This window comes from Xenopus tropicalis, chromosome 1, assembly GCF_000004195.4.
Source record: "Xenopus tropicalis strain Nigerian chromosome 1, UCB_Xtro_10.0, whole genome shotgun sequence".
Lineage (NCBI taxonomy): Eukaryota > Metazoa > Chordata > Amphibia > Anura > Pipidae > Xenopus > Xenopus tropicalis.
In genome coordinates this window covers 12,060,432-12,080,554 of record NC_030677.2, presented here as the reverse complement: position 1 = coordinate 12,080,554, position 20,123 = coordinate 12,060,432, and positions in this window count along the sequence as shown.

The following is a 20,123-nucleotide window of genomic DNA, read 5'->3' as shown; positions in this document are numbered from 1 at the left end:
GGCTATTATCCCCCCACTGCTACTGCTACTATAGGTACCATCTCTCCCTACTATACCTGCTATCCCACAGCCCCAGTCCCTTCCCAGAGGCTATTATCCCCCCCACTGCTACTATAGGCACCATCTCTCCCTACTATACCTGCTATCCCACAGCCCCAGTCCCTTCCCAGAGGCTATTATCCCCCCACTGCTACTATAGGCACCATCTCTCCCTACTATACCTGCTATCCCACAGCCCCAGTCCCTTCCCAGAGGCTATTATCCCCCCACTGCTACTATAGGCACCATCCCTCCCTACTATACCTGCTATCCCACAGCCCCAGTCCCTTCCCAGAGGCTATTATCCCCCCACTGCTACTATAGGAACCATCTCTCCCTACTATACCTGCTATCCCCCAGCCCCAGTCCCTTCCCAGAGGCTATTATCCCACTGCTACTATAGGCACCATCTCTCCCTACTATACCTGCTATCCCCCAGCCCCAGTCCCTTCCCAGAGGCTATTATCCCCCCACTGCTACTATAGGCACCATCTCTCCCTACTATACCTGCTATCCCACAGCCCCAGTTCCTTCCCAGAGGCTATTATCCCTCCACTGCTACTATAGGCACCATCTCTCCCTACTATACCTGCTATCCCACAGCCCCAGTCCCTTCCCAGAGGCTATTATCCCCCCACTGCTACTATAGGCACCATCTCTCCCTACTATACCTGCTATCCCACAGCCCCAGTCCCTTCCCAGAGGCTATTATCCCCCCACTGCTACTATAGGCACCATCTCTCCCTACTATACCTGCTATCCCACAGCCCCAGTCCCTTCCCAGAGGCTATTATCCCCCCACTGCTACTATAGGCACCATCTCTCCCTACTATACCTGCTATCCCACAGCCCCAGTCCCTTCCCAGAGGCTATTATCCCTCCACTGCTACTATAGGCACCATCTCTCCCTACTATACCTGCTATCCCACAGCCCCAGTCCCTTCCCAGAGGCTATTATCCCCCCACTGCTACTATAGGCACCATCTCTCCCTACTATACCTGCTATCCCACAGCCCCAGTCCCTTCCCAGAGGCTATTATCCCACTGCTACTATAGGCACCATCTCTCCCTACTATACCTGCTATCCCACAGCCCCAGTCCCTTCCCAGAGGCTATTATCCCTCCACTGCTACTATAGGCACCATCTCTCCCTACTATACCTGCTATCCCACAGCCCCAGTCCCTTCCCAGAGGCTATTATCCCCCCACTGCTACTATAGGCACCATCTCTCCCTACTATACCTGCTATCCCACAGCCCCAGTCCCTTCCCAGAGGCTATTATCCCCCCACTGCTACTATAGGCACCATCTCTCCCTACTATACCTGCTATCCCACAGCCCCAGTCCCTTCCCAGAGGCTATTATCCCCCCACTGCTACTATAGGCACCATCTCTCCCTACTATACCTGCTATCCCACAGCCCCAGTCCCTTCCCAGAGGCTATTATCCCCCCACTGCTACTATAGGCACCATCTCTCCCTACTATACCTGCTATCCCACAGCCCCAGTCCCTTCCCAGAGGCTATTATCCCTCCACTGCTACTATAGGCACCATCTCTCCCTACTATACCTGCTATCCCACAGCCCCAGTCCCTTCCCAGAGGCTATTATCCCCCCACTGCTACTATAGGCACCATCTCTCCCTACTATACCTGCTATCCCACAGCCCCAGTCCCTTCCCAGAGGCTATTATCCCCCCACTGCTACTATAGGCACCATCTCTCCCTACTATACCTGCTATCCCACAGCCACAGTCCCTTCCCAGAGGCTATTATCCCACTGCTACTATAGGCACCATCTCTCCCTACTATACCTGCTATCCCACAGCCCCAGTCCCTTCCCAGAGGCTATTATCCCCCCACTGCTACTATAGGCACCATCTCTCCCTACTATACCTGCTATCCCACAGCCCCAGTCCCTTCCCAGAGGCTATTATCCCCCCACTGCTACTATAGGCACCATCTCTCCCTACTATACCTGCTATCCCACAGCCCCAGTCCCTTCCCAGAGGCTATTATCCCCCCACTGCTACTATAGGCACCATCTCTCCCTACTATACCTGCTATCCCACAGCCCCAGTCCCTTCCCAGAGGCTATTATCCCCCCCACTGCTACTATAGGCACCATCTCTCCCTACTATACCTGCTATCCCACAGCCCCAGTCCCTTCCCAGAGGCTATTATCCCACTGCTACTATAGGCACCATCTCTCCCTACTATACCTGCTATCCCCCAGCCCCAGTCCCTTCCCAGAGGCTATTATCCCCCCACTGCTACTATAGGCACCATCTCTCCCTACTATACCTGCTATCCCACAGCCCCAGTCCCTTCCCAGAGGCTATTATCCCTCCACTGCTACTATAGGCACCATCTCTCCCTACTATACCTGCTATCCCACAGCCCCAGTCCCTTCCCAGAGGCTATTATCCCTCCACTGCTACTATAGGCACCATCTCTCCCTACTATACCTGCTATCCCACAGCCCCAGTCCCTTCCCAGAGGCTATTATCCCCCCACTGCTACTATAGGCACCATCTCTCCCTACTATACCTGCTATCCCACAGCCCCAGTCCCTTCCCAGAGGCTATTATCCCCCCACTGCTACTATAGGCACCATCTCTCCCTACTATACCTGCTATCCCACAGCCCCAGTCCCTTCCCAGAGGCTATTATCCCCCCACTGCTACTATAGGCACCATCTCTCCCTACTATACCTGCTATCCCACAGCCCCAGTCCCTTCCCAGAGGCTATTATCCCCCCCACTGCTACTATAGGCACCATCTCTCCCTACTATACCTGCTATCCCCCAGCCCCAGTCCCTTCCCAGAGGCTATTATCCCACTGCTACTATAGGCACCATCTCTCCCTACTATACCTGCTATCCCCCAGCCCCAGTCCCTTCCCAGAGGCTATTATCCCCCCACTGCTACTATAGGCACCATCTCTCCCTACTATACCTGCTATCCCACAGCCCCAGTCCCTTCCCAGAGGCTATTATCCCCCCACTGGTACTATAGGCACCATCTCTCCCTACTATACCTGCTATCCCACAGCCCCAGTCCCTTCCCAGAGGCTATTATCCCCCCACTGCTACTATAGGCACCATCTCTCCCTACTATACCTGCTATCCCACAGCCCCAGTCCCTTCCCAGAGGCTATTATCCCTTCACTGCTACTATAGGCACCATCTCTCCCTACTATACCTGCTATCCCACAGCCCCAGTCCCTTCCCAGAGGCTATTATCCCTCCACTGCTACTATAGGCACCATCTCTCCCTACTATACCTGCTATCCCACAGCCCAGTCCCTTCCCAGAGGCTATTATCCCTCCACTGCTACTATAGGCACCATCTCTCCCTACTATACCTGCTATCCCACAGCCCCAGTCCCTTCCCAGAGGCTATTATCCCCCCACTGCTACTATAGGCACCATCTCTCCCTACTATACCTGCTATCCCACAGCCCCAGTCCCTTCCCAGAGGCTATTATCCCCCCACTGCTACTATAGGCACCATCTCTCCCTACTATACCTGCTATCCCACAGCCACAGTCCCTTCCCAGAGGCTATTATCCCACTGCTACTATAGGCACCATCTCTCCCTACTATACCTGCTATCCCACAGCCCCAGTCCCTTCCCAGAGGCTATTATCCCCCCACTGCTACTATAGGCACCATCTCTCCCTACTATACCTGCTATCCCACAGCCCCAGTCCCTTCCCAGAGGCTATTATCCCCCCACTGCTACTATAGGCACCATCTCTCCCTACTATACCTGCTATCCCACAGCCCCAGTCCCTTCCCAGAGGCTATTATCCCCCCACTGCTATTATAGGCACCATCTCTCCCTACTATACCTGCTATCCCACAGCCCCAGTCCCTTTCCAGAGGCTATTATCCCACTGCTACTATAGGCACCATCTCTCCCTACTATACCTGCTATCCCACAGCCCCAGTCCCTTCCCAGAGGCTATTATCCCACTGCTACTATAGGCACCATCTCTCCCTACTATACCTGCTATCCCACAGCCCCAGTCCCTTCCCAGAAGCTATTATCCCACTGCTACTATAGGCACCATCTCTCCCTACTATACCTGCTATCCCACAGCCCCAGTCCCTTCCCAGAGGCTATTATCCCCCCACTGCTACTATAGGCACCATCTCTCCCTACTATACCTGCTATCCCACAGCCCCAGTCCCTTCCCAGAGGCTATTATCCCCCACTGCTACTATAGGCACCATCTCTCCCTACTATACCTGCTATCCCACAGCCCCAGTCCCTTCCCAGAGGCTATTATCCCCCCACTGCTACTATAGGCACCATCTCTCCCTACTATACCTGCTATCCCACAGCCCCAGTCCCTTCCCAGAGGCTATTATCCCCCCACTGCTACTATAGGCGCCATCTCTCCCTACTATACCTGCTATCCCACAGCCCCAGTCCCTTCCCAGAGGCTATTATCCCCCCACTGCTACTATAGGCACCATCTCTCCCTACTATACCTGCTATCCCACAGCCCCAGTCCCTTCCCAGAGGCTATTATCCCCCCACTGGTACTATAGGCACCATCTCTCCCTACTATACCTGCTATCCCACAGCCCCAGTCCCTTCCCAGAGGCTATTATCCCCCCACTGCTACTATAGGCACCATCTCTCCCTACTATACCTGCTATCCCACAGCCCCAGTCCCTTCCCAGAGGCTATTATACCCCCACTGCTACTATAGGCACCATCTCTCCCTACTATACCTGCTATCCCACAGCCCCAGTCCCTTCCCAGAGGCTATTATCCCCCCACTGCTACTATAGGCACCATCTCTCCCTACTATACCTGCTATCCCACAGCCCCAGTCCCTTCCCAGAGGCTATTATTGCTAATAGGAGACAGCCAGGGTCATGTCTAAATGTAGTGAAAGCATCTAAGATTTTTTCTGTTTACCATCTGCCTGTTCCAGTATTTCAGCGCAGCAGTGGATAATCCTATTATGTGTCTGGGAATATACTCAGTATCTGCCAACAGCTAAATAAATATAAGTAACTCTGCTCACAGTTTGTGCTAGAAGCTTGGTGATTTCCCAAGGGGACAGCGATGGACTAGAAAACACAGAGAAATAGACTAGAATAATATCATTACACACTTTCTAACTCTGCAGGCATTCTGAGAGCTTTAGTTCTACAACAACTCAGAATCTTAAAGGGCCAGTATATTGTGACCTGCTGAATTGCGTTTGGGCACTTTGTAGGGGATCTGTGCAAGCGCCTCTCTGCTTATGGGCTTTGCTCCAAACAAGTGAGGAATTCAGCCTTAATTGTCTGGGAATAGGAAGTGTCTTATTATTATATTAGCACTGAATGTGGGTAAGATGAATAAAGGGGTTGGAAGCAATGTTTGGGGCAGTAAGTCTGTCACCCCTATAGTGTAAGGGGAGGGCACCCCTCCTTTCTTGGGAACATAAAGCCTGTCGGTCCCCATGACTCCGCAGGAGAAAACAAGCGACGATTCAGCCTCTCGGGCTCTTTGTGAGACCTGACAATGTGTCTGAAACGTGAAATGTTTCTCACTTTGGCCCCATTGAGTCGTGTGCGAATAGCGGCTTTTCTACTTAAAGGGAAAGTATCATGGGTGGAGAATGCTCCCAGACTGGCGGATGGTTTATAAATCTTGTTTTTTAGATTATTGTTATAAAGATATTAAATGGTTAGCTGTAATATTGGTGTGTAGGCGCCATCTCAGTGCCTTGTGCCTGAGTCTGAGCTTTCAGCCAGCGCTACCCATTAGAACTGCTTTCAGCTAACCTATTGTTTCTCCTACTCCCATGTAACTGGAGGAGTCCCAAGCCGGACTTGGATTTCTTACTATTGAGTGCTATTCTGATACCTACTGGGAGCTGCTATCTTGCTCCCTTCCCATTGTTCTGCTGATCGGCTGCTGGGGGTGAGGGGGGGGGATATCACTCCAACTTGCAGCGCAGCAGTAAAGTGTGCCTGAGTCTGAGCTTTCAGAAGGAGCCAGTGCTACACATTAGAACTGCTTTCAGCTAACCTATTGTTTCTCTTACTCCCATGTAACTGGAGGAGTCCCAAGCCGGACTTGGATTTCTTACTATTGAGTGCTATTCTGATACCTACTGGGAGCTGCTATCTTGCTCCCTTCCCATTGTTCTGCTGATCGGCTGCTGGGGGTGAGGGGGGGGGGGATAGCACTCCAACTTGCAGCGCAGCAGTAAAGTGTGACTGAGTCTGAGCTTTCAGCCAGTGCTACACATTAGAACTGCTTTCAGCTAACCTATTGTTTCTCTTACTCCCATGTAACTGGAGGAGTCCCAAGCCGGACTTGTATTTCTTACTATTGAGTGCTATTCTGATACCTACTGGGAGCTGCTATCTTGCTCCCTTCCCATTGTTCTGCTGATTGGCTGCTGGGGGTGAGGGGGAGGGGGGATATCACTCATACTTGCAGCGCAGCAGTAAAGTGTGCCTGAGTCTGAGCTTTCAGCCAGTGCTACACATTAGAACTGCTTTCAGCTAACCTATTGTTTCTCTTACTCCCATGTAACTGGAGGAGTCCCAAGCCGGACTTGTATTTCTTACTATTCAGTGCTATTCTGATACCTACTGGGAGCTGCTATCTTGCTCCCTTCCCATTGTTCTGCTGATTGGCTGCTGGGGGTGAGGGGGGATATCACTCCAACTTGCAGCGCAGCAGTAAAGTGTGACTGAGTCTGAGCTTTCACAAGGAGCCAGCGCTACACATTAGAACTGCTTTCAGCTAACCTATTGTTTCTCCTACTCCCATGTAACTAGAGGAGTCCCAAGCCAGACTTGGATTTCTTACTATTGAGTGCTATTCTGATACCTACTGGGAGCTGCTATCTTGCTCCCTTCCCATTGTTCTGATTGGCCGCTGAAGCCCAAATCTCTGGGACACAGACGTCCTAATGAAATAGCGACCAATCAAATGTAACCCTACGTTTATACTTCTCAGATAAATGTGTTTCCTTTTTCCCGTTTCCAACCTTCCCTGCCCCCCATCAAACACCCAAACCTAAAATAGATTTGATTGTAAAACCAGATGTTAAAAACCAGGAACCCAAACTTTCCTATGAGGACAAAAGCCAAATGTTTTCCCCTGAGGGACCTCCCGAAATCCTGAAAAGAGCTTCGCTATCCAGTCGTGGGGAGAGCGCGGAACTGCACCTCCCTGCTCTTTCCCAAAGCTTCTTTCATAAAAGTGAGATCAGAAGCTGCCCCCCCCCCCCACATCTTTATTTTGGTACGACCTCCATCCCCCTTCACTCGAGGTCCTTTACTGCAGACCTTTGGATAACACAATGATGTCATCAGATTACTACAGCTCAGTGATGTCATCTGTCAGCGCCCACAGTGACTCCATTATCTGAACACAAAACTGAAGGGAATAAAACCCACATCCAAAGAGGGAGGGACCTTGTGTATAGGAAAAGCTCAACTTATAGGGGACCTGTCACTCACACACAAAAAAGCAGAATAATAAAGATCAAATTAAAGATGAAACCCAAACATCTATATAAAGGTATTTAAAAATCTGAGCTGTCAATCAAATATTGCCTGCCCCTCCTCTATGCCTCAGACATAGGGGTGGGGCAGACCGTTACTTTCACTTTCCATTCAGCATTTTCTAGATCACTTTTCTAGGTCACCGCCCTCCTCTCATTGCCCCTCCCTCCTTGCAATCTATAATCATGCAGCCTGTGCAGGGGCATAAGGTCCCCTACTTTGTGTGTGTGACCCAAGACCTGCTGCCCTCCCTGGGGGAGGTACAAAACTGGCTAAATGACTGGGGGTACCAATGTTAGGCAGCCCCCCCCAGTGATTGTAGTCGCTTACCTGATACCCCTGGGCGGAGTTTCTTTTAGGAGAAAACTGCACCGGCCTTCTCCTTTTGCCGAGATCCGGCACCGACTGGCCCCTCCCAGTGATGTAGCCTTTCCTTCTCCTTTATTAACACTGCCCACAAAATGGCGCCTCCCTGCTGGCTGTGATTGTGACTTCCAAGACTGAAGGAAACAAAATGTAAATAATATATAGAGCGTAAGTAAAGTTTATTTTGTGCCACTAACATGATAGAAAGGGATTTAGAATTATTTCTTAGGGTAACAGGTCCCCTTTAATTAATTCAGTAAGGGAAGGGGGGGGCAGGGGTTCATTACTTAGCATGTAGGGGAGCGCTGTATATTAGTAGGAAGAGTCGGCTAATAAAGATATATCATTCATTCAGTGGTAGTGTGTTGGGGGTTTCCTTAATGGAGAAGGATCTGGGGGTTTTTGTTGATAACAAGTTGTCTAATTCCAGGCAGTGTCATTCTGTGGCTACTAAAGCAAATAAAGTGCTGTCTTGTATAAAAAGGGCATTGACTCAAGGGATGAAACATAATTTTGCCCCTTTATAGGCCCCTGGTAAGGCCTCACCGTGAGTATGGGGGCAGTTTTGGGCTCCAGTCCTTAAGAAGGATATTAATGAGCTGGAGAGAGTGCAGAGACTGCAACTAAACTGGTAAAGGGGATGGAAGGGTTAAACTATGAGGTGAGACTGTCAGGGTTGGGGTTGTTTTCTCTGGAAAAGAGGCGCTTGCGAGGGGACATGATTACTCTGTACAAGTACATTAGAGGGGATTATAGGCAGATGGGGGGGTTCTTTTTTCCCATAAAAACAATCAGCGCACCAGAGGCCCCCCCTTTAGATAAGAGGAACAGAGCTTCCATTTGAAGCAGCATAGGGGGTTCCTCACGGTGAGGGCAGTGAGGGGGTTGGGGAATGCCCTGCCGGGGGATGTTGGGTAGGGGGTTCCTCACGGTGAGGGCAGTGAGAGGGTTGGGGAATGCCCTGCCGGGGGATGTTGGGTAGGGGGTTCCTCACGGTGAGGGCAGTGAGGTTGGGGAATGCCCTGCCGGGGGATGTTGGGTAGGGGGTTCCTCACGGTGAGGGCAGTGAGTGGGTTGGGGAATGCCCTGCCGGGGGATGTTGGGTAGGGGGTTCCTCACGGTGAGGGCAGTGAGGGGGTTGGGGAATGCCCTGCCGGGGGATGTTGGGTAGGGGGTTCCTCACGGTGAGGGCAGTGAGGGGGTTGGGGAATGCCCTGCCGGGGGATGTTGGGTAGGGGGTTCCTCACGGTGAGGGCAGTGAGGGGGTTGGGGAATGCCCTGCCGGGGGATGTTGGGTAGGGGGTTCCTCACGGTGAGGGCAGTGAGGGGGTTGGGGAATGCCCTGCCGGGGGATGTTGGGTAGGGGGTTCCTCACGGTGAGGGCAGTGAGGGGGTTGGGGAATGCCCTGCCGGGGGATGTTGGGTAGGGGGTTCCTCATGGTGAGGGCAGTGAGGGGGTTGGGGAATGCCCTGTTGGGGGATGTTGGGTAGGGGGTTCCTCACGGTGAGGGCAGTGAGGGGGTTGGGGAATGCCCTGCTGGGGGATGTTGGGTAGGGGGTTCCTCACGGTGAGGGCAGTGAGGGGGTTGGGGAATGCCCTGCCGGGGGATGTTGGGTAGGGGGTTCCTCACGGTGAGGGCAGTGAGGGGGTTGGGGAATGCCCTGCCGGGGGATGTTGGGTAGGTGGTTCCTCACGGTGAGGGCAGTGAGGGGGGTGGGGAATGCCCTGCCGGGGGATGTTGGGTAGGGGGTTCCTCACGGTGAGGGCAGTGAGTGGGTTGGGGAATGCCCTGCCGGGGGATGTTGGGTAGGGGGTTCCTCACGGTGAGGGCAGTGAGGGGGTTGGGGAATGCCCTGCCGGGGGATGTTGGGTAGGGGGTTCCTCACGGTGAGGGCAGTGAGGGGGTTGGGGAATGCCCTGCCGGGGGATGTTGGGTAGGGGGTTCCTCACGGTGAGGGCAGTGAGGGGGTTGGGGAATGCCCTGCCGGGGGATGTTGGGTAGGGGGTTCCTCACGGTGAGGGCAGTGAGGGGGTTGGGGAATGCCCTGCCGGGGGATGTTGGGTAGGGGGTTCCTCACGGTGAGGGCAGTGAGGGGGTTGGGGAATGCCCTGCCGGGGGATGTTGGGTAGATGGTTCCTCACGGTGAGGGCAGTGAGGGGGTTGGGGAATGCCCTGCCGGGGGATGTTGGGTAGATGGTTCCTCACGGTGAGGGCAGTGAGGGGGTTGGGGAATGCCCTGCCGGGGGATGTTGGGTAGGGGGTTCCTCACGGTGAGGGCAGTGAGGGGGTTGGGGAATGCCCTGCCGGGGGATGTTGGGTAGGGGGTTCCTCACGGTGAGGGCAGTGAGGGGGTTGGGGAATGCCCTGCCGGGGGATGTTGGGTAGGGGGTTCCTCACGGTGAGGGCAGTGAGGGGGTTGGGGAATGCCCTGCCGGGGGATGTTGGGTAGGGGGTTCCTCACGGTGAGGGCAGTGAGGGGGTTGGGGAATGCCCTGCCGGGGGATGTTGGGTAGGGGGTTCCTCACGGTGAGGGCAGTGAGGGGGTTGGGGAATGCCCTGCCGGGGGATGTTGGGTAGGGGGTTCCTCACGGTGAGGGCAGTGAGGGGGTTGGGGAATGCCCTGCCGGGGGATGTTGGGTAGGGGGTTCCTCACGGTGAGGGCAGTGAGGGGGTTGGGGAATGCCCTGCCGGGGGATGTTGGGTAGGGGGTTCCTCACGGTGAGGGCAGTGAGGGGGTTGGGGAATGCCCTGCCGGGGGATGTTGGGTAGGGGGTTCCTCACAGTGAGGGCAGTGGGGTTGGGGAATGCCCTGCCGGGGGATGTTGGGTAGGGGGTTCCTCACGGTGAGGGCAGTGAGGGGGTTGGGGAATGCCCTGCCGGGGGATGTTGGGTAGGGGGTTCCTCACGGTGAGGGCAGTGAGGGGGTTGGGGAATGCCCTGCCGGGGGATGTTGGGTAGGGGGTTCCTCACGGTGAGGGCAGTGAGGGGGTTGGGGAATGCCCTGCCGGGGGATGTTGGGTAGGGGGTTCCTCACGGTGAGGGCAGTGAGGGGGTTGGGGAATGCCCTGCCGGGGGATGTTGGGTAGGGGGTTCCTCACGGTGAGGGCAGTGAGGGGGTTGGGGAATGCCCTGCCGGGGGATGTTGGGTAGGGGGTTCCTCACGGTGAGGGCAGTGAGGGGGTTGGGGAATGCCCTGCCGGGAGATGTTGGGTAGGGGGTTCCTCACGGTGAGGGCAGTGGGGTTGGGGAATGCCCTTCCTAGTGATGGGGTAATGGCAGACTCTGTTAGTGCCTATAAGAGGGGCCTGGATGAGTTTTTGAACAAGCAGAATACCCAAGGCTATTGTGATACTAATACCTACAGTTAGTATTACTGGTTGTATATATAGTTTATGTATGTGAGTGTATAGATTGGTAGGTGTGGGTTGTGGGTGCTGGGTTTACTTGGATGGGTTGAACTTGATGGACACTGGTCTTTTTTCAACCCTATGTAACTATGTAACTATGTAACTATGTAACTATTCACAAGCCCTGCCCTCTGTGCCAAATCGAGGCCAGACTCAATACAAATGTCTGCTACATTATTTCAAGAGTCAGAACCAAAGAAGAGAAAGGCAAATCCTGCTTTCATTAGTTTTTTTTTGTTTCCATTATGCAAACAAATGTTGTTGGGCGGGGATCCCCTTACTGGCACAGCAACTGATTTAGGGAGAAGTCTCCTCCCCCCGCCGCTGGGTCTCTGATATCAGAACAATATGAGAGGAATCTCTGGCGATTAGTGAGAACATACAGTGTGTTTCCATTTCCTGGAATAACGGTACAATGTGAACGTCCCTCGCTCTCACCGGGCTCAGAGCTGTCTCTTTATCTGCCGAAGGGCACAGTGTCTGCCCCCAGGGCTCCATTAAAGGGGAAGTCTACCCATAGCAGCCAGGAGAACTAATAAATACAGGTATAGGACCTGTTATCCAGAATGCTCGGGACCAAGGGTATTCCGGATAAGGGGTCTTTCCATAATTTGGATCTTCAAACCTTAAGTCTACTAAGAAATTATTAAAATATTAAATAAACCCAATAGGGCTGTTCTGCCCCAATAAGGGGTAATTATATCTTAGTTGGGATCAAGTACAGGTACTGTTTTATTATTACAGAGAAAAGGGAATCATTTAACCATTAAATAAACCCAATAGGGCTGTTCTGCCCCAATAAGGGGTAATTATATCTTAGTTGGGATCAAGTACAGGTACTGTTTTATTATTACAGAGAAAAGGGAATCATTTAACCATTAAATAAACCCAATAGGGCTGTTCTGCCCCCAATAAGGGGTAATTATATCTTAGTTGGGATCAAGTACAGGTACTGTTTTATTATTACAGAGAAAAGGGAATCATTTAACCATGAAATAAACCCAATAGGGCTGTTCTGCCCCAATAAGGGGTAATTATATCTTAGTTGGGATCAAGTACAGGTACTGTTTTATTATTACAGAGAAAAGGGAATCATTTAACCATTAAATAAACCCAATAGGGCTGTTCTGCCCCAATAAGGGGTAATTATATCTTAGTTGGGATCAAGTACAGGTACTGTTTTATTATTACAGAGAAAAGGGAATCATTTAACCATGAAATAAACCCAATAGGACTGTTCTGCCCCAATAAGGGGTAATTATATCTTAGTTGGGATCAAGTACAGGTACTGTTTTATTATTACAGAGAAAAGGGAATCATTTAACCATTAAATAAACCCAATAGGGCTGTTCTGCCCCAATAAGGGGTAATTATATCTTAGTTGGGATCAAGTACAGGTACTGTTTTATTATTACAGAGAAAAGGGAATCATTTAACCATGAAATAAACCCAATAGGACTGTTCTGCCCCCAATAAGGGGTAATTATATCTTAGTTGGGATCAAGTACAGGTACTGTTTTATTATTACAGAGAAAAGGGAATCATTTAACCATTAAATAAACCCAATAGGGCTGTTCTGCCCCAATAAGGGGTAATTATATCTTAGTTGGGATCAAGTACAGGTACTGTTTTATTATTACAGAGAAAAGGGAATCATTTAACCATTAAATAAACCCAATAGGGCTGTTCTGCCCCAATAAGGGGTAATTATATCTTAGTTGGGATCAAGTACAGGTACTGTTTTATTATTACAGAGAAAAGGGAATCATTTAACCATGAAATAAACCCAATAGGGCTGTTCTGCCCCCAATAAGGGGTAATTATATCTTAGTTGGGATCAAGTACAGGTACTGTTTTATTATTACAGAGAAAAGGGAAATCAATTTTAAAAATCTGAATTATTTAATTAATATGGAGTCTATGGGAGACAGGCTTTCCGTAATTCGGAGCTTTCTGGATATCGGGTTTCTGGATAAGGGATCCCATACCTGTACAGAAGTTGTTTCTTTAGCATAGACCTGCACCTCATCCCTTTAAAGGGATAGTTCACCTTCAAGTTAACATTTAGTACATTATAAAATGGCCAATTCTTAGCAACTTTTCAATTGGTCTTTATTTTTGTACTTTTTCTAGTTTTATAATTATTTGCCTTCCTCTTCTGACTCTTTCCAGCTTTCAATTGGGGGGTCACTGACCCCGGCAGCCAAAAAACTATTGCTCTGTGAGGCTACAATTTTATTATTATTTCTACTTTTACTACTTTCTGTTCAGGGGCTCTCCCATTCCTATTCTAGTCCCTCAGTCAAACCACTGCCTGGTTGCTAGGGTAATTTGGACCCTAGCAACTGGACAGCTGTTAAAATTCAAAACAGGTGAGCGGCTGAACAAAAATCTCAATAACTGGAAAACCATAATAAAATGAAAAAAAAAATGAAGATCAATTGCAAATTGTCTTACAATATCACCCTTTACATCATAGCAACTTTCCAATTGGTTTTCATTTATTTATTTCTTATAGTTATTTTTAATCATTTACCTTTTCTTTTGACTCTTTCCAGCTTTCAAATGGGGGTCACTGACCCCGGCAGCCAGAAACCTATTGCTCTGTGAGGCTCCAGCTTTATGGTTATTGTTACTTTTTAATACTTATTTTTGTAGTCAGCTCTTCTATCATATTCCAGTTTCTTATTTAAACCACTGCCTGGTTGCTAGGGTAGTTTAAACCCTAGCAACCAGATAGCTGCTGAGATTCCAAACTGGAGGGCTGCTGAACAAAAAAAACCCGAAATAATTAAAAAACCACAGAAAATAAAAAGTGAAGACCAATTGCAAATTGTCTCAGAATATTACTCTCTACATCATGCTGCATAGTTATTGTGGCGCAGCCCATAATAACAAGAGACCCAGGGGACTGTTACTTTATATTTGTTATAGCCATTATGGCCCCAGTCTCTCAGCAGAACAGACAGTGATATATATATATTTATTTAGAACCCATCTAGGGCTGCTCCCTGAGGGACAGTGGTGGGGGGGGGGGGGGGGGGGGGGGGGGGGGTCTCAGACAGAAGTCTAGTTAAATGGGTTGATTTTTGGGTCAACATTTAATATGATGTAGAGGGTAATATTCTGAGACAATTTGCAATTGGTCTTCATTTTTCAATATCTGTAGTTTTTTTTAGTTATTTCAGTTTTTGTTCAGCAGCTCTCCAGCTTGGAGTTTCAGCAGCTATTTGGTTGCTAGGATCCAAATTACCTTAGCAACCAGGGTGTGGTTTGAATGAGAGACTGGTATATGAATAGGAGAGGGGCTGAATAGAAACTAAGTAATATAAAGTAACAATAACAATAAAATTGCTGCTTCATGGAACAATAGCTTTTCGGCTGCCGGGGGTCAGTGACCCCCATTTGAAAGCTGCAAAGAGTTAAGTGGGTGATATCAGGATAATTCAGTTGTTTGGCCCCGGGGTACATGTTGAGAATATGGAACAGAACCTCTATTTTAGGTAGTGGGGGGGTGTCTTAGATGACTCCCCCCCCCCCATTAAGTGTCTACAGCAGTGGTAAAACTTGCTCCAAACCCTCCTATGAGGGATAATAATTAGCTGCAGCCCCTATTAACTTAATAGGGTTGTTCACCTTTATATTCATTTTTTTTGTATCATGTAGAGAGTAATATATTTCTGAGACAATTTGCAATTGGTCTTCATTTTTCATTGGTGATTTTTTCAATTACTTTAAATTACATGTGGAATTTGAGCAGTTTTCTGGTTGCTAGGGTCCAGTATACCTTAGCAACCAGGACGTGATTTAAGAGAGTGACTGATATATAAATAGCAGAGGGGCTGCATAGAAAGATAAGGAATAAAAAGTAACAATAGCGATAATACTGGAGCCTCACAGAGTAATAGTTTCTGGCTGCCGGGGTCAGTGACCCCCATTTGAAAGCTGGGAAGAGACAGACGAAGAAGGCAAATAATTCAAAAACTATAGAAGATACAAAATGAAGACCAATTGAAAGGTTTCTTAGAATTGGCCATTGGTGCATCATATCAGCCTACCTAGCATGATAAATACACTTTTACCCCAAACATCAGTTTAATCAACATTTACACTGGGCTCCTGGGAGTATCTAGGGCCACAAGTAGGAATAGCTCTCATATCTCACCCTAAGGCTCCTGCCCCTACTGCCCTGGCTCTGGGGGTCCCTAGGGGAGGGGCTTGGGATCCACTGGACTAGAGTGAAGCCTGAGCCACTTGTTCAGGAATAGACCTGGTCAGGGCAACACAAGGGGGCTCATTTATTAACACTGGGCAAATTTGCCCATGGGCAGTAACCCATAGCAACCAATCAGTGATTGCCTTTTTTCAGCCAGAACAATGAATGCAACAGTTTGATTGGTTGCCATAGGTTACTGCCCAGGGTCAAATTTGCCCATTGTTGATAAATGACCCCCAAAGTGTTTTGGGGCTCTGTGAGTACAATATAGTGAGGGGTTATTTACTGCTAGTGGGGTCACTACTCCAATAATACCCACCGGCCTTAGCACAGACAGTGTAGACTGAGGGTAGAGGGGCACCCCCAATCTATACATGCACCTCACTGGTAACACTGAAATCTACTTACATGGGGTGACTACCACAAATCATGGGTTTTTTTTGGCATAATGAAAAAAAACTTAATTCTAAGCAACTGTCCAATATACATGAATGTAAAATTATGCACATGTCAGTTCCCACAATGCTTTGCACACTTCTGCTATGGTCCTTCTTCTCAGATATGTTAATCAAAGAACATGCAAGGCATTGTGGGACTTAAAGTCTTGCTGGCAGGGTTGGACTGGCCCATTGGGATATGGGGGGGGTACCCCAGTCTGACACCGCTGCCTGTAGGGGGAGCTGCTGATACATTGCCTCAATGCTACGGCTAAAGGGAAGCGATGATAAATATTTCATCTTTGTATTTGTGCCAGAAATCAGTGTATTATACTGAGGGAAATGGGCCCCTCCCTGAGCGCCGCCGCTATTTATATCATGTTGTAGTTTGTTTATAGCGAGCGGGAAATGAGAGTTTCCTGCAGAAGGTGTGACGGCGAGTCGGCAATAGAAAAGACAAGGTCGGCCGTACAGTATCCATGGAGGGGCCTCCTAGATACAGTGCAGGGCAACGGGCCAGTGGGCAGATGGCAATATTGCAACATAAAGGAAACTACACCCCCAGAATGAATACGTAACCAACAGACAGTTTATATCATATTAAGTGACCTATTAAAGAATCTCCCCAAACTGGAATATATATATCAGTAAATATTGCCCTTTTACAGCCTTTCACCCTGGGAACATCACTGATTGTGGGACTGAATTATACTATATATATATTATATATATCTTATTAGCACTAATTTACTGTTACATGCAGGCAGCTGGGTTAACTTTGCCTTGAAATGGCCTGAGATGAACCATAATTATCCCTGTTGTCTCTTCCTGATGTCATTATTAGGAACCCAAATTAATTATTACACCCTTCCCCAGCGCCATACCCCTCTCATTTATCTGGCATTTCCGGTTTCACTAGTTAAACTCTGCAAATAAAACTGCAGCAGGAACAGCCCCCTAAGTTTGCTCATAGCCTGTACAGAGAGATACCATAAACCTATGGCAGTATAGGGATTCCCCTGTACTAAGCACAATTCAGCAGGAACAGCCCCCTAAGTTTGCCCATAGCCTGTACAGAGAGATACCATAAAACTATGGCACATAGGGATTCCCCTGTACTAAGCACAATTCAGCAGGAACAGCCCCCTAAGTTTGCTCATAGCCTGTACAGAGAGATACCATAAAACTATGGCACATAGGGATTCCCCTGTACTAAGCACAATTCAGCAGGAACAGCCCCATAAGTTTGCTCATAGCCTGTACAGAGAGATACCATAAAACTATGGCACATAGGGATTCCCCTGTACTAAGCACAATTCAGCAGGAACAGCCCCCTAAGTTTGCTCATAGCCTGTACAGAGAGATACCATAAAACTATGGCACATAGGGATTCCCCTGTACTAAGCACAATTCAGCAGGAACAGCCCCCTAAGTTTGCTCATAGCCTGTACAGAGAGATACCATAAACCTATGGCAGCATAGGGATTTCCCTGTACTAAGCACAATTCAGCAGGAACAGCCCACTAAGTTTGGGGGGGAGTTATCAGGTGGTAGGCCTGTATGTAATCTGTGTGAAAATGGCATTTTCATCCTTCCTTCTCCATTCAAACTAATTGGGCCTGAGTTACTTAAAGTGATATTGCTAATATTATACAATTCTAATGTTCAGAGTCCATAGAAATGACGCTGTTCCTGCATTTAACATATTCCAACAAATGCCAGGAGTTTGTATCCCTGAATTTAATCCCGGCCTGCAGTGTTAATAGGTTGTGTATGTGAAAGTAAGCTGTATGGTGCCATCTAGTGGCAGATCCAAGTAACTCACAAATATATACACATATACATACTGGTGTGGGATGTATTACCCATAATATGCCGGACCTGGGCTTTGCCACATAAGGGATCTTTCCATAATTTGGAACACAGAAGCCTCATGGCTGCTGTAAAACATTAAAGAAAACGATAAGATTATTTTCACCCCATTTCAGCAATTCTTTTGCTATATTTAAATATGTATTGTATAGTGAATTGGTGACAGGAGGGCAGGGCCGCCTTTAAAGGGGTTGTTCACCTTTATGTAACTTTTAGTATAAGGTAGAGAGTTATATTCTGAGACAATTAGCAGTTGGTCTTCATTTTTTTATTTTTATTTTTTTAATTATTTCACTATTTGTTTAGCGGCTATCTGGTTGCTAGGGTCCAAATGACCATAGTAACCAGGATATGATTTGAATGAAAGACTGGTTTATGTATAGTAGAGGGCCTGAATAGAAATAGATAGAAAATAGAATAGAAAAAATAAGATATAAAAACTACCAATAATAAAACTGGAGCCTCACAGAGCAATAGGGTTTGGCTGCCGGGGTCAGTGACCCCCATTTGAAAGCTGCAAAGAGTTGGAAGAAGAAGGCAAATAATTTAAAAATTGTAAAAATTATCTAATGAAAACCAATTGAAAAGTTGCTTAGTATTGGCCGCTTTATGGGACCTTTATATAATGGCCAAACAATTAACCTCTGTGTTTCCATTAGAAACATATAAAGTTTGTGCCCCCTCCCTGCGCGGTTCCCCACATACTGAGCAGTACAAGGTTGGATGGATGCGACTCCTGCACCGTTGTACTGAATATTGTATTATTATTATCATTAGTCACACACAGGGTCGGGGACTGAATACAAATGACAAATCTCAGTCCTATTTGCAGCCTCTCCATAAATACCCAGACGTCACACTGAGTCTTTTAATCCTGTTTTACAGTGGCACCTTAAAGCCCCCCTGGCATTCCCAGTACCCAGAGGCACAAACAGCCCCCCCAGCCCAATAAATAGTGACTGTCTGTGGCACCTTACAGCCCCCCTGGCATTCCCAGTACCCAGAGGCACAAACAGCCCCCCCAGCCCAATAAATAGTGACTGTCTGTGGCACCTTACAGCCCCCCTGGCATTCCCAGTACCCAGAGGCACAAACAGCCCCCCCCCAGCCCAATAAATAGTGAGTGTCTGTGGCACCTTACAGCCCCCCTGGCATTCCCAGTACCCAGAGGCACAAACAGCCCCCCCCAGCCCAATAAATAGTGACTGTCTGTGGCACCTTACAGCCCCCCTGGCATTCCCAGTACCCAGAGGCACAAACAGCCCCCCCAGCCCAATAAATAGTGACTGTCTGTGGCACCTTACAGCCCCCCCCCCCCCGTCATTCCAAGGACCCAGAGGCACAAACAGCCCCCCCCCAGCCCAATAAATAGTGACTGTCTGTGGCACCTTACAGCCCCCCTGGCATTCCCAGTACCCAGAGGCACAAACAGCCCCCCCAGCCCAATAAATAGTGACTGTCTGTGGCACCTTACAGCCACCCTGGCATTCCCAGTACCCAGAGGCACAAACAGCCCCCCCCCAGCCCAATAAATAGTGACTGTCTGTGGCACCTTACAGCCCCCCTGGCATTCCCAGTACCCAGAGGCACAAACAGCCCCCCCAGCCCAATAAATAGTGACTGTCTGTGGCACCTTACAGCCCCCCCCCCCCCGTCATTCCAAGGACCCAGAGGCACAAACAGCCCCCCCAGCCCAATAAATAGTGACTGTCTGTGGCACCTTACAGCCCCCCTGGCATTCCCAGTACCCAGAGGCACAAACAGCCCCCCCAGCCCAATAAATAGTGACTGTCTGTGGCACCTTACAGCCCCCCTGGCATTCCCAGTACCCAGAGGCACAAACAGCCCCCCCAGCCCAATAAATAGTGACTGTCTGTGGCACCTTACAGCCACCCTGGCATTCCCAGTACCCAGAGGCACAAACAGCCCCCCCCAGCCCAATAAATAGTGACTGTCTGTGGCACCTTACAGCCCCCCTGGCATTCCCAGTACCCAGAGGCACAAACAGCCCCCCCCGCCCAATAAATAGTGACTGTCTGTGGCACCTTACAGCCCCCCTGGCATTCCCAGTACCCAGAGGCACAAACAGCCCCCCCCCAGCCCAATAAATAGTGACTGTCTGTGACACCTTACAGCCCCCCTGGCATTCCCAGTACCCAGAGGCACAAACAGCCCCCCCAGCCCAATAAATAGTGACTGTCTGTGGCACCTTACAGCCACCCTGGCATTCCCAGTACCCAGAGGCACAAA